General features: G+C 36.2%; 1 pseudogene; it reads right to left on the bottom strand.

Annotated features, from left to right (window-relative positions):
• Positions 1 to 923: 923 nt before the first annotated feature.
• On the bottom strand, positions 924 to 12,393 carry LOC118548517 (phosphatidylethanolamine-binding protein 1-like; annotated as a pseudogene).
• Positions 12,394 to 13,791: the final 1,398 nt, after the last annotated feature.

The raw sequence follows: 13,791 nt of genomic DNA, 5'->3' as shown, positions 1-13,791 counted from the left end.
TTCTTGCTGGAAATATAGGACAGTTCTAGTTGCTCCAAATATTGGTCAAGATTTGGTATTGTCAGTTTGTTTTTAATTTTACTCATTCTAATAGGTATATAATGATATCTTATTGTTTTCTTTTCATTCACATCATGTTTTTATTTGTATTCAACTATAAGCAAAAGGTAGAATTAATACAACATTCAGAAACTCCAGATTGATCGTCTTTTCTTACACAGAGGAAGAGTGACCAGTTCAACAGGCACAGATTTAGGATTTTCTGACAACCTCTCACTCAGCCTTGCAGCTCATCTAAATGGCCGTGTCTTTACCGCAAAACGACTTTCCCTATTGCTTTTTCCAGTATTGTTCTTTAAAGGAGCCAGAGCGTGACACTGACCCCTAATAACCAGTCCGAGGTGTATCATGTTAGGGGTTAGTGGACTTACCAGCCTCTGGCTGTCTTGGTGAGAGACATGGCCTTGAAAACATGACCCAGGAGTGCCATCATGTAAAATTCCAGAGGGGCTCACAAAGGCACGGCAACGAATCTCTCTCTCTCTCTCTTTTTTTTTTTTTTTGTAATTCTCCCTTAAAGATTCTTTGATGCTCTGCTCTATTGTTGTAGACCCGGTCTTTTTACTTGAATTCTTTCTTCCTTAAATTCTAGGTTGTTATATTTACAACTTGATGACCCCATCCTACTACCAAAATATCCACCCCCCCATGGAGTTTAAATTTGATCAAAACATAAACCAGGGTGTGACCCTCTAGAATTATAGAGGACAGGCAGAAGGAAAAGCCACCCTAAACCACAGATTGCTCAGGCCCCGCCTGTGAGAATGGGAATGGGGAAAGGAGAGAAATCTACATGCATCACTGAATTTCATCGAGAACACTGCTGGAGATCTCCGGGAAGGTTTCTGTCTCCTAGTGTTCCGTTACTTCTCAGGCGGCTGGTCATAGAGTTTGGGCACATAGCCCATTCCGCCTGGTAACACGTGCTGGCCACCGCGGGGGCCGGAGCTGTACTTTTGCAGAAAGATGCTAATTTGAATTGACCACGGTGGTCTCCAGATCGGTTGCTGAGAATGGGCTCATCACACTTCAGTGATCCATTCTGCTCATAAACCAGCCAGGCTGTCCCCTTGGGAGGCCCAGAGCCGACATAATCAGAGGATCGTGCCACTGCCGATGTCATCCCCCTTCATGTTGACCACCCAGAAATGGTGAGATTCCCTGTATTCCGTGTCCTTCCTGTGAGCATCCGCATCTGTCAAGACCAACGTGTAGAATTTACCTGAATCAAGGTCATCCCATGCAATACTGGTAGGTTGGTTCTTTTTTTTTTTTTTTTTTTTAAGATTTTATTTATTTGACAGAGAGAGACACACAGAGAGAAGGAACACAAGCAGGGGGAGTGGGAGAGGGGGAAGCAGGCTTCCCGCAGAGCGGGGAGCCCAATGCGGGGCTCGATCCTAGGAGCTTGGGATCATGACCTGAGCCGAAGGCAGACGCTTAAGGACTGAGCCACCCAGGTGCCCTGGTGGGCCGGTTCTTAACCTGGGGGTGTTAGCACTTTGCCCAGCTGGTTGACCTTCAGCCCAGTATATTTGACCTGCATTGGGTGCTGCAGAGGCTTGTCTGCTTGCTGTAGGATCAAAGGCCCAGGCAACGTGCTGAGGTCCACCGGGAATCACCGGCGCGAGTTGGGCAGACAGCTGGGAAGAGTCGCAGGAAGCAAGGGCACAGCCTGCCGCACTAACTCCCAGCGGGACCACTAATGGTGTCTTATTGTGTGTGTGTGTTTTAAAGATTTCTTGATTTACTTGAGAGAGAGAGAGGGAGCAGGGGGAGGGGCAGAGGCAGAGGGAGAGAAAAACCCAAGTAGACTCCATGCGGAGAGCAGAGCCCCATGTTGGGGGCTCCATCCCTCGACCCATGAAATCATGACAGGAGAGGAAACCAAGAGTTGTCCCCTCGGCCGAATGTGCCAGCCAGGTGCCCCCTTATTGTGGTTTTAATTTGAATTTCTTTAATGGTAATGATAGTTGAGCATTTTTTCTTGTTCTCATTGCCATACATCTTATTTGGTGAAATACATGCTCAAGGATATTACTAATTTTAAAAATTGGATTGTATGTTTTCTTATTTGTGATCTTGGCAGGCCTTTACGTATTCTGTATACTTGTCCTTTGCTGGATATGCAGTTTTCTCTGAATATGTAGCTTATTTTTTCATTCTCTTGACAGTGTCTTTCATAGAGAAAAAATTTAGATTTTGATTAAATCCAGATTTTTTGTGTGTGCATTTTAACAATATGCCTTTGATGTCATGTCTAAAAATTCTTTGCCTAAGTCAACATTATGGAGATTTGTGTGTGTGTGTTTTCTTCTAAATTTTTATTTTACATTTTATATTTAGAACTATAATCAATTTTCAGTGAATTTTTTATAAGGTGTGAAGTTTTAGTCAAGGTTTTTTTTTTTTTTTAATTGTGTATTGATGTTCAATTGTCCCAGCAGCATTTGTTGAAGAAAGACCAGACTTTCTCTATTGAATGATGTCTGTAAATTTGTCAAAATTAATTATCCATAATTGTATAAATTTATTTCTAGACTCTATTTTGCTTTATGAATGTATTTGGGAATATCCTTGCCTATTTTTACAATAAATTCTGCCAGAATTTGATTAAAATTTTGCTAAATCTATAGATCAATTTGTGGAGAAGTTATAGCTTAATAATATTGAGCTTTCCAACCTGTGAACATGCTACGTCTCTCCAATTATTTATGATAAATTTTTATTACTTTTTTTTTCATTTTCAGTATACATATCATGTATATGTTTTGCTTGGTTTACACTAAAGTATTTCATTTGATATATATGTTTTCATTCTCTTTCTCTCTCTCTATATATATAAATATTTCAATTTTAAATTATGTATTGTTAGCATATAGAATCATGATTGATTTTTGTGCAGTTCTCTTATGTCACGTGTCCTTGCTAATTTTATGAATTAAGTCTAGAAATTTCTTTTGAGAATTCCTTCAACTTTTAGAATAGTAGTTACAAGATATCTTATACTGAGCTGGTATAAGAGGATTTTTTTTTTTTTTTTTTGGTATAAGAGGTTTTACAATGTTTATTAAAGTTGAACATTCACATAACCTATGCATTATAATTCAACCTCTGTGTATATATTTCAAAGAAAAATTGCAAAAATGTAAAAAAAATGCATGGGAGATACAGACTGAATTATTTATCCCAGTATTGTTTACAAAAACAGATATTAGGAACAGTCTAGATTTCAGAATTGCATTGTATGCATATAATAAATTATTATACAACACGGAGCAACATCAGTGATGCTCATGAACACATGTTTATGAAAACAAAGCAATTGGTAGAAATTTATTCACAGGATGAAAACATATCAAACATATAGAACGTGTGATACTGTACCCTATGTTAATTAAGGACATATTTACTTACAGTAAAAGTATGATGCCTGAAAATAAACAGTAAATTTAAGGTGACCACTTCTATGTATTAGAGAGAAGGTGAAAGCAGCATGAGAATGTGGTGCAAAGCAAGTAGTAGTTTATAATTTCTATAATGTATTATTTGATTATTATTTTTAGCTAGATAATAAGTAATAGCTGTTCCTCACATCTTATATTGCATGTTAATGTTTGAAAAATAATTCTTAAAAAGTCATAAATAGTATGTTCATAGTTCCGGACTCCCATTAAGCATCTATTTAAAACTAAACTAGAGCTCTTCATTTTCACAGATGTCAGACGGGACTTTCAGCAGTATTTCTACTTCTGCTCCTTCAGCATTGTCATTGCTTCATCAGTGAGTAATAGCCAATGGAAAAAGATTCTCATCAATAAAAAAGTACAGAGAACACATATTTCTCTAACACAGAAACCCAAAATGCCGCCATTTAGCTTTTCCAGATTGGCCATATTTCAGGACAGATAACAGTAGTATTTATCAATTGTGACTAAAAGTTTGGTTGACGTTGTTCTCCTGAACAGGAGAGAAGAAATGGTTTAAGAATTGATCAATGCATCACATAAAACACCATCAGTGACAGAGTATATAACTGTCAGTTGTCAATGATTAGCAAATTTATTGGGAAAAGACTACTTTGATAAGAGGAAGAAAACAATAACATCTGAACCCACCAACGAAAGAGTTATGAGCACTTGTGAGGAAAAAGATGCATCAATGAACGTTTGGAAGGACACTGGACCATATAGTAACTTCTTTCTCAAAAACTGGGACCGATTGCTCTCAGTGAACTGAAGCCTATTGTATTACTTACAGCTGAGTGAATAAATGGTTTGTGATACATTATGCATAGAATCTAAATGACAGAGTATGAGTTTTAAGAAAGATACAAAAATGTTAAAACATATACTCAATATTCCATGGGAACTCAGGAAATTTAGGGAGGTTTTATAGTAGTGAATTTTGACTTTAAGAGTATGAATCTCCTAAATGGTGAAAGAGAGGGGCAATGAACTAGGCTGAAAACATGAGACACATATATCAATGTGGGAAAAACAACATGGAGAAATGTTATGTCAATGTGGTATAGAAGGTGTAGAAGTGGTTAGTGTTTCTTCTGGAAGATTAATCTAGTTCTTGTTAGAAAGCCTTTCAGGGTGTACAGAGAAATCCCCTGTCCCCTGTAGACAAGAAAAGAGAGACAGAAGTGGATTAGCGATGGAAATGCAAGATTGAATATACACTTAAAATTAACTTTGAAAGTGGGAGTCAGGAGGCTAGTCACTAGACATAGGGAGAAAATAGAAAATTGATGTTGTGATTAGAAAGAAAAAGGGCAAGATATTTATATTTATTGTTACAACTTAACTTTAGAAAGCTGTAATAGTGGCCTAGGCAACACATGATGAAAACCTGAACAGAGGCAGGAGGAACGGGCTGCCGAGGAAGGCATACACTTGGAATGTAGGACACAATAGCCAATTACCCATCCCTTCCTTTTTTATTTAAGTAAAAAGTTGAATAAAGAAAATGTTCATTTTTCATGTGTGGTCAAACTATGGTAGGTGCTATGAAAATAAACTCCAGCTCGCAGAGATTGAACGGTAGGGCTACCACTATGGGCCACAAATCGAGAAATTCCCATGCTGATGTGCAGCAGTTAATTTGTCGTGGTGTTTCTGAAATTTTGTCGCAGACCAAAATAGTTCTCACTTATTATCCATGGATTGCTTTAATTTTATTGTATCTGACAGGGATCACTTAATTGAGAAGGGCAAGTAAGCTATTTTCTCTCCCCTAAAACACATCTCCATCTGTCATAGCGTCTAATATAGCGCCACTAGGATCACAGAGTTCAATCAATAGTTTACAATCACCGGTTAAACTATAAATACTCCTAGAGGGTATAAAACCTTAAACTATTTCAGTTTTAGCAGGAATCAGATTATCATATATTTTTGAACAATGATAATGAGGGTAGAAGGAACACTTGGAGACCCAAACATAAAATAAGCGAGGTATTAAAGACACACGGCCTGTTTGAAATTTTACTAGACTGCGACTCTGATCCCTCTATCTCTTGTCTTCAATATGGTCTCTGCTTATATATATTTTGGCTTACTTAATGGCATTCTCTCTGTGTAAGAGGGGAGGGAAATTATGCAGTGTTATAATACAATTGCCTGAGTAAATAATCCCACCTGCAACCACTTAACCGACTAGCTGAAAAGTATCAGATCTGTGGGTATCTCTGATATCGTCCAGGTGCTTCTAAAAAAGTGTACGTACCGAAACCAAAGTTACAATAACCACAGGCCCATCAATTTGTAGAGACTACATTCATACAGACAGAGAGATAGATGCATGATAGAAATAACCATGGATATAGATATTCGCATAAGATTTATCTATCATCTACAGACACACATTTATAGCAAAAGGTAGTGCCCTATGTGTCAGATGGGGAACCAGAAATGTTCTTTTCCCTTGCCACTTTTATCTATTGTTCCTTGTGCTTATATTTTCAGTCAACGATACTGTAGAGTGAAGGGGTTAAGTAATTTCCCCTAGATTAAAAGTCTCTTGAGTAGTGGATAGAATGAAAACTTAAATCTAAGCATTTTGACTCCAAAAATATAATGTCAATCTCTGGAGCATAAAAGAGGAAACATTTTGTGGGAAGTCAAATAACGTGCCATTTATTACAAGAGATTTCTAAGTTCGTACAGTGAAGGGAATCCTTACACTTTTACTGAGCATTTGTATTTAAAAAGACCCATATAGGTAAATAGTAAGTGAACATGACATTAGAATGAGAGGAAGTGGTTTTCTGTGAAAGGACTCACACACAGATAGTAACATGTTGTAAGGGAAAAAATAAAGTCAACTCAAAACTGTCTCTTCCTTTGTCTTTTTTTTTTTTTTTTTTTTGATGTTTAAAACTGTGGCACAGACATAAGACAGGAGCTGGATAAAAGCATGTTGACAGGCCCTCCTCAAGCTCAGCTAGTACATTTGGAATAGAAAACATGTAAGTAAAATTAAATTTTTACACCTCTGCTATGCTTAAGGCAGTTTTATAGCAGATCTTTTTATTTTTACAATTTTATTCATGTTTGGTTTTTATGAAACTATATTATTCCAACCTTTCCTTTTAGCTATCTATGCCCAAGTTCAGTCAATCATGAATTTTTGTTGATATATTTAGAATCAATTTCTTTCCCTTCAAACTCACTTGCTTCAACCATCTTGCTTAAGCCTCTTAACTTACCTTGATCACTGTAATAGCCTATTAATTGGCTTTATTAGAAACTAGTAGCGAGATTGCTGGATTGTAAGGTAGTTTTAGTTTTAATTTTTTGAGGAATCTCCATACTATTTTCCAGAGTGGCTGCACCAGTTTGCACTTCCACCAACAGTGCAAGAGGGTTCCTATTTCTCTACATCGTCACCAACACCTGTTGTTTCCTGAGTTGTTAATTTTAGCCATTCTGACAGGTGTGAAGTGTATTTCATTGTGGTTTTGACTTGTATTTCCCTGATGACGAGTGATGAGCATCTTTCATGTGTCTGTTAGCCATCTGGATGTCTTCTTTGGAAAAGTGTCTATTCATGTCTTCTGCCCATTTCTCAATTGGATTATTTGTTTTTTTGGGTATTGAGTTTGATAAGCTCCTTATAGATTTTGGATACTAACCCTCTATCCTGGAAGTAAACCATAAGAGACTCTTAACTATAGAGAACAGACTGTTGGTTGCTGGAAGGGAGAAGAGTGGGGGGGGGGATGGGCTGAATGGATGATGGGCATTAAGGAGAGCACCAGCTGGAACGAGCACTAGGTGTTGTATATGGGGTGATGATTCATTGGATTCTGCTCCTGAAACCAGTACTGCACTATATGTTAACTAACTTGAATTTAAATAAATTAAAAAAAGGAACTAGTGACTCCCTAAACTTAATCCATGATTTCTCTACCTCTGCAGTATTGACATTTTAGATGACATGATTTCTTGTTGTGATTGTGGGTGTATGTCCTGTGCACTGTAGGAAGTTTAGTAGCATCTGCGGCCTCTACTGATGAGATGTCAGCAACTCCCCTCTCTCCTGAGTTCTGACAAGCACAAATGTCTCCAGACATTGCCAAATGTCCCCTGGGGAGCAGCATTGCCCCCATTGAGAAATACCTTCCTGATCCAATATCCACATTGCAACTGAGAATACCTTTAAGAATGTTGAGTTGATTATATTTCTTCCTAAAGGTTTCCTATATTTTTCAATTAAATTTCCAAATCTGTGACCCTGAAATAAAAAGCTTTTCAAGACTTTATGTATCTCTTCAGCCATATCTCTCTTTACAGCTTATCCTACCCTCCATTTACATCTTGCTGCAAAGCAAAGCAGTCTGCTTAAAACTCCCAGTAGTCCTTTTGACTTCTTCCCTCAAGGCTTTTTTTTTTTTTTAAGATTTTATTTATTTATTGACAGAGACACAGCGAGAGAGGGAACACAAGTGGGGGAGAGGGAGAAGCAGTCTGCCCGGCTGAGCAGGGAGCCTGATGCCAGGCTTGATCCCAGGACTCTGGGATCATGACCTGAGCTGAAGGCGGAAGCTTAACAACTGAGCCACCCAGGCACCCCTACCCTCAATGCTTTTTATCTTGCTACTCCCTCTCCAGAAACTTATTTACCTACAACCCTTTCTGTTTTTCAAGTTTTTGTTTTATTTTATGAGACTTGAACTTTGTGTTTTACATCAGGTTATTAGGGATTTTCAGGGCCTTGCTGTGTAATGTTGATGGCACATATACAAGTATGATTATACATAGGAACAAGCTTTAAAGACAATTGCAATAAAATAATGATAGCAATTGAAAAAAGTTCCCAAGTAATGCCCAAGGCTAAAGACTAATAGAATCATCAATTAATTGATGGTTTTTCCATCCCAAGGGTCTTAATTTCCAACACTTGCTTGAGGAAATTGTTGTGTTTCCCTAATATCTCTTCCACTTCTGTTGGAAAAGTGATAACTTCCATTTTTTAGATGTTCTCAAAATTAAGTAAATATAAAAACATAATGGCAGAGAATACAAAGAGTACATTTTAACATAACTCCTTGCCAGGTTGAAATACACACATACTTAATTTTAACAAGAAATGCAATAGTTCGTATATTTATTTTTTAAATATTATGTAAACTTGAATGTGTTGTATGTATATATGTATATATATATATATATATAATCATGTTGCATACATACATGCAACAAAATATGCACACATACATATATACATGTGAGTATGTGTAGAAAATTATGTAGGATATATATATATATATATATATATAAAATATATATTCTATATGTGTATATATAAAACTTACATATGCTTTTCTGTTAAAAGAATATTAAATATCAGCCTGAATATTTAAGGTATTATTTAACCATAGATAAAATACATCTAATTTCCACATAGTTTCCCATTAATCCTATGAAATTTAATTAGAGAATCTTTAATTTTAATTAGCATAAAAAGCTTTTGTTTTCACTATACATCACACTTGTTTCTATTGTATTTTTCTTTCCCTCTGAATATTCCATTGACATTTCAATAAAGTATATCTCTTTATTTTCTGGGTCCATTAGTAAAGTATCTAATAATATTTTCAAAATTTTATAAATGATTCTCAATAGATATATTACTGTTCTTCCAGTTTTATGTATCTTTTAACAAAGAGCCCTTATCATATCACTCTAGAAAAACTGATTTTCCAGAATGTACTGGAGTGCTGAATCTACATATAAATCAAGTTCAGAAATCCATCATTATTTTGCCTTCTGAGAGAAGATGAAAATTCTTCCTAATTCAACATTATTACTTTGGTATATTTGGAGACTCTTGCCTTAAGAACTGTATAGTTTTGAATAGGACCTTGATTTTAAGAGACACCTATGAAACATTGGATGGATAGTATATTAATTCAGAAGAATATGTTAATCTCATAACTCCAATTAAGTTTGAGTGATATCCCCAGGCTCATTCTAAACAAATGAAAAAAATGAAATAATTAAAGATAAAACTGGGATAAATTGAGACACAGAGGACTTCTCTGGGCATCGGCCTTAGAGTCATAAGGAAGTATTTGGGGCAGTTAAAAAAAAAAAAAGAAAAGAAAAGGAAAGAAAGAAGGCTGAGGATTGAGAGAAGTACAGAAAGAAAAGAAAAAAAATAACAATTATATAGTAATTTGCAACAGATTCAGTACCTACTACCTAAATTTGTCATGAAATCTGGGCTTCCTGACTGTAAAGCTTGTATTTAGACTCTGATGCAAAATGGGCATTATGAAATATCTAATGCAAAAGTTATAAAATATATCCTTGAATTAAACATACCAGAAAATTCACCTGTAGCTATTTTTGCTATTCTTTTCACTTCCACTCTCAGATATTGTCACCCTCTCACAGACTACATTGTATTTTATTATCTATTCTTTCTCTGTAGTGGATAATTCTCCAAAACATGGCTTAGTATTGTTCATTTTAATACACGCACACATACACAATGTTTTATTTTTCCTGACTCCTATCACTTATAACCCCTATGTAAAACCTTTTTCTGACTGATCTTCTTTTTTTTTTTTTTTTTTAAAGATTTTATTTATTTTTATTTGAGAGAGAGAATGAGAGAGAGCGAGTACATGAGAGGGGGGAGGGTCAGAGGGAGAAGCAGACTCCCTGCCGAGCAGGCAGCCCGATGCGGGACTCGATCCAGGGACTCCAGGATCATGACCTGAGCCGAAGGCAGTCGCTTAACCAACTGAGCCACCCAGGCGCCCCTGACTGATCTTCTTTATCCCAGAATAAAGTCTAAGATCCTCATCAGAACCCAGAACGAATCTGAGTTTGTGTCTTGCCTACTTTGGATCTCATCTCATTCTTCCACTCATTCACCAAGAGCTGATATCCACTGTTTGCCTTAAAATTCTGGAATCAGGAAGTTAGAAAAAAATGTCCACATTATTGCCGAGGGTGGAATGACTTTCATTTTACTCCATTTTCATCCAATTATCTAAGCCTAGAAAGATTTGGAATCTTTTTTTTTTTTTTTTTTTATCTTCCAGTTCCTCATTACAATTTTAACTTAGAGGGATGCCATGTCATTTTATAGCCATGCGCCCCATCCACACTTGCAAAGGGAATAAGCAGAATCAACCCCATGAAAAATAATTGTGTTAGTAAGATTTTAACTAGAACTGAGCTATTTCAAGTTTGCCAAAATTCAGAGAACATATATGATTTTAAGAGAAGAAAAACTAAGCAATAATATTTCTCTATAAATTCTACTTAAAGAAATAAAGCCTGATGATGATGATGATATTTATATTCTGCCTTTTCCAGTTTTGAGTAACAATTTATGAGGAGCAAAATATGTCTATGAATAAAATATTTACATGCCAAAGACAGTGAAGTTCCTGATATTTGGGGGATCTAAAGTTTCTATTAATGATTGGATCTTGATAATAACTGGTTCAGCCTTTAACCAACTGAGCTACTCAGGTGCCCCTGGTTCAGCCTTTAGATATCTATAGTAAATGTAACCCCTGGGCAAGAGCATTTTAAGAAAGAGAGAAAATTTCTTCTCCTAATTAGAGGCTAGCCCACACAATCCTGTACAACTATGTTATACTGCTGGATGGGAAGATTTAATTATAAGATTGATAATCTTGAACCTAAGTGTCTCTTTTAGCCCTGACTCAGACAGTTTTTAGCTATATCTTGTGACTTTGGGCATCACCTCTCCAGTCTTCTGATGTTTTATCCAAAAACTAGAAAAATAATGTATGTCTTAAGTCTCTTAATTCCTTAATAGTAAGATCAAAGCATCATCAAATTTACCAAGTAGTATAGGGCTTTATAAAAGTAAATAATTTTATTTTAGTGACAGTGTATGAGTGAGCAGTGTTCTTTGTTCTTACAGGTTCAACAATATTTGACTATGTAGCAGGCACTGTTCTTGGCTCAGAGGGATGATGATAATTTCAGATATTTTCTGGACTTTTGGTATGGAGACTGGTGAGTGTATATATACCGAAATACTTTCCCTTGGCTTTATTATCAGATCAAAGACAAACAATGAAAAGATTTACCTGGGATCAAGAACCCTTGCTGTGAGAGACGATGGACTCTGAAAAACAAACTGAGGGTTCTAGAGGGGAGGGGGTTGGGAGGATGGGTTAGCCTGGTGATGGGTATTGAGGAGGGCACGTTCTGCATGGAGCACTGGGTGTTATGCACAAACAATGAATCATGGAACACTATATCTAAAACTAATGATGTAATGTATGGGGATTAACATAACAATAAAAAAAATTAAAAAAAAAAAAAAAAAAAAAGAACCCTTGCTGGTTTGGGTAGATGTGGTTTTCAATGTCTCTCTTGAAGGTCAGGGGAGTCCTCAATTTCAGGGCTTTATTCCATTCCAAGCTGGTGTGAAGTCCACATGTGCATTTCAATTTTACCCTATAGCTATAAATGAATAACTTTCTGTTTTATAGTTACAAAACCAAATTCTGAGTTTCATGTTGACACAGCTAGCCAGGACATAGTCTAATATGTAGTGAAGAAAGCAGAAAATTATGAAATTACACTCTTTAATATAAAAAATTGAATGTTATGATACTCCTTTTTCTCTTCCAAGTTTGCCAATCTGAGTAAAAAAGCACTGTAATAGAATCAATTCATCAAGCCAAAGACTTACCACAACATTATCAATTCCTTTATTACATTCTTCTGTGTAATCCATTCTCAAATGCTGCTGGATATCATATGAATCCATTGAATTTACTCTTTCTGCAATGTCATCATTCCTGCCCAAACCACCATCTCTCATTAGATGAGACTAACATTATCCTAACAGTCTATCTACATGTTTTCTTGCATCTATACAATTCATTATCTATTAATAGCCAGAATCCTTAAACATGAAGAGTCCCATGGACTTTCTTCACAGGGACTCAACCATAACTGGAGAAAATATAAAAGTCAAGCAAATAAAAAAGCATTTAAGAGAAATCATTACAAAAAATTTTAAAGGAAATATTATTGATATACAAAGAGAAAATACAAAATCAATTCATGTAAAATGCTCACTCCAACCAGAGAAGGGAAAATGAAAAGACAATTAAAAAAAGAAAAAGAAAAAAAAACAAAGAACAAGTACAATTTTATTTATTTATTTATTTATTTATTTATTTATTTATTTATTTTAAGATTTTATTTATTTATTTGACAGAGACAGAGATAGCGAGAGCAGGAACACAAGCAGCGGGAGTGGGAGAGGGAGAAGCAGGCTTCCCCTCTAGGAGGGAGCCCGATGTGGGACTCGATCCCAGGACCCTGGGATCATGACCTGAGCCGAAGGCAGACGCTTAACAACTGAGCCACCCAGGCACCCACAAGTACAATTTTAGAAAGGAGTTACAAAGGTGGTAGAGATTAATCCAAGTATATGAATAATCACTTTAAAAATAAATGAGTGCTGAGAGCTTCCTAAATTACTCCATGGTATTGCCGCTTTGGCATCCATTTTGTTTGGCTAAGAAGCCTGACTAATTCCTTTAACTTGCACTAGCCTCCTCCTGTATGCATATGCCCTAGATAATAGCCCAGAGAGTCACAAACAAGTGTAACTTCCTGCTATGGCTTCCCCAACTGCCCTTGTGATAAACAGCTTCCCTTGTCTTCCAGGGGCTCCCCTTTGTAACCCATTAGATTAAGACCCCACGTAATTTACCAAACCCCCACTCTTTTGGACTGAATTGACCCATCTGGCCTTAGCCCAAGAATCCTAAAGCACTTCACCCACAAAAGCTAATAAAGACATGTACCCAGTTCCTATCACTTTCTCTATCTCTACTCTATCTCTACTCTGCCTTGACCTCATAGAAGGAGTAAAATCAAATGTATATATTTGCTCTGTTTCTCTGGACAACACAGATTAACACATCCTTGTATAGACATGGGTTGGTAATCACACATGTATTTCTTTGCTCTTTTAGATGAGAGTATTTAAAATAGCACTATTCCAGTAGAAATGAGCACATCTAGCATTCTGATATTGTTATCTGATATCATTCAATTCCGAAAATAACACTTAACGGGCTTCCAAGTCCATTATTTGTTTTGTTTTCTTTAGTTATTATGGGCTTCATTTTTGGAATCATTTATAAATATATTGCTACCCTATGTCTTAATTTACAACTTGAAAGATAATAACAGGTAGAGATGT

The sequence above is a fragment of the Halichoerus grypus genome, chromosome 2 (assembly GCF_964656455.1).
Source record: "Halichoerus grypus chromosome 2, mHalGry1.hap1.1, whole genome shotgun sequence".
NCBI lineage: Eukaryota > Metazoa > Chordata > Mammalia > Carnivora > Phocidae > Halichoerus > Halichoerus grypus.
Note: the sequence above shows the minus strand (reverse complement) of the source record. Positions and strands in the feature narration are given on the sequence as shown.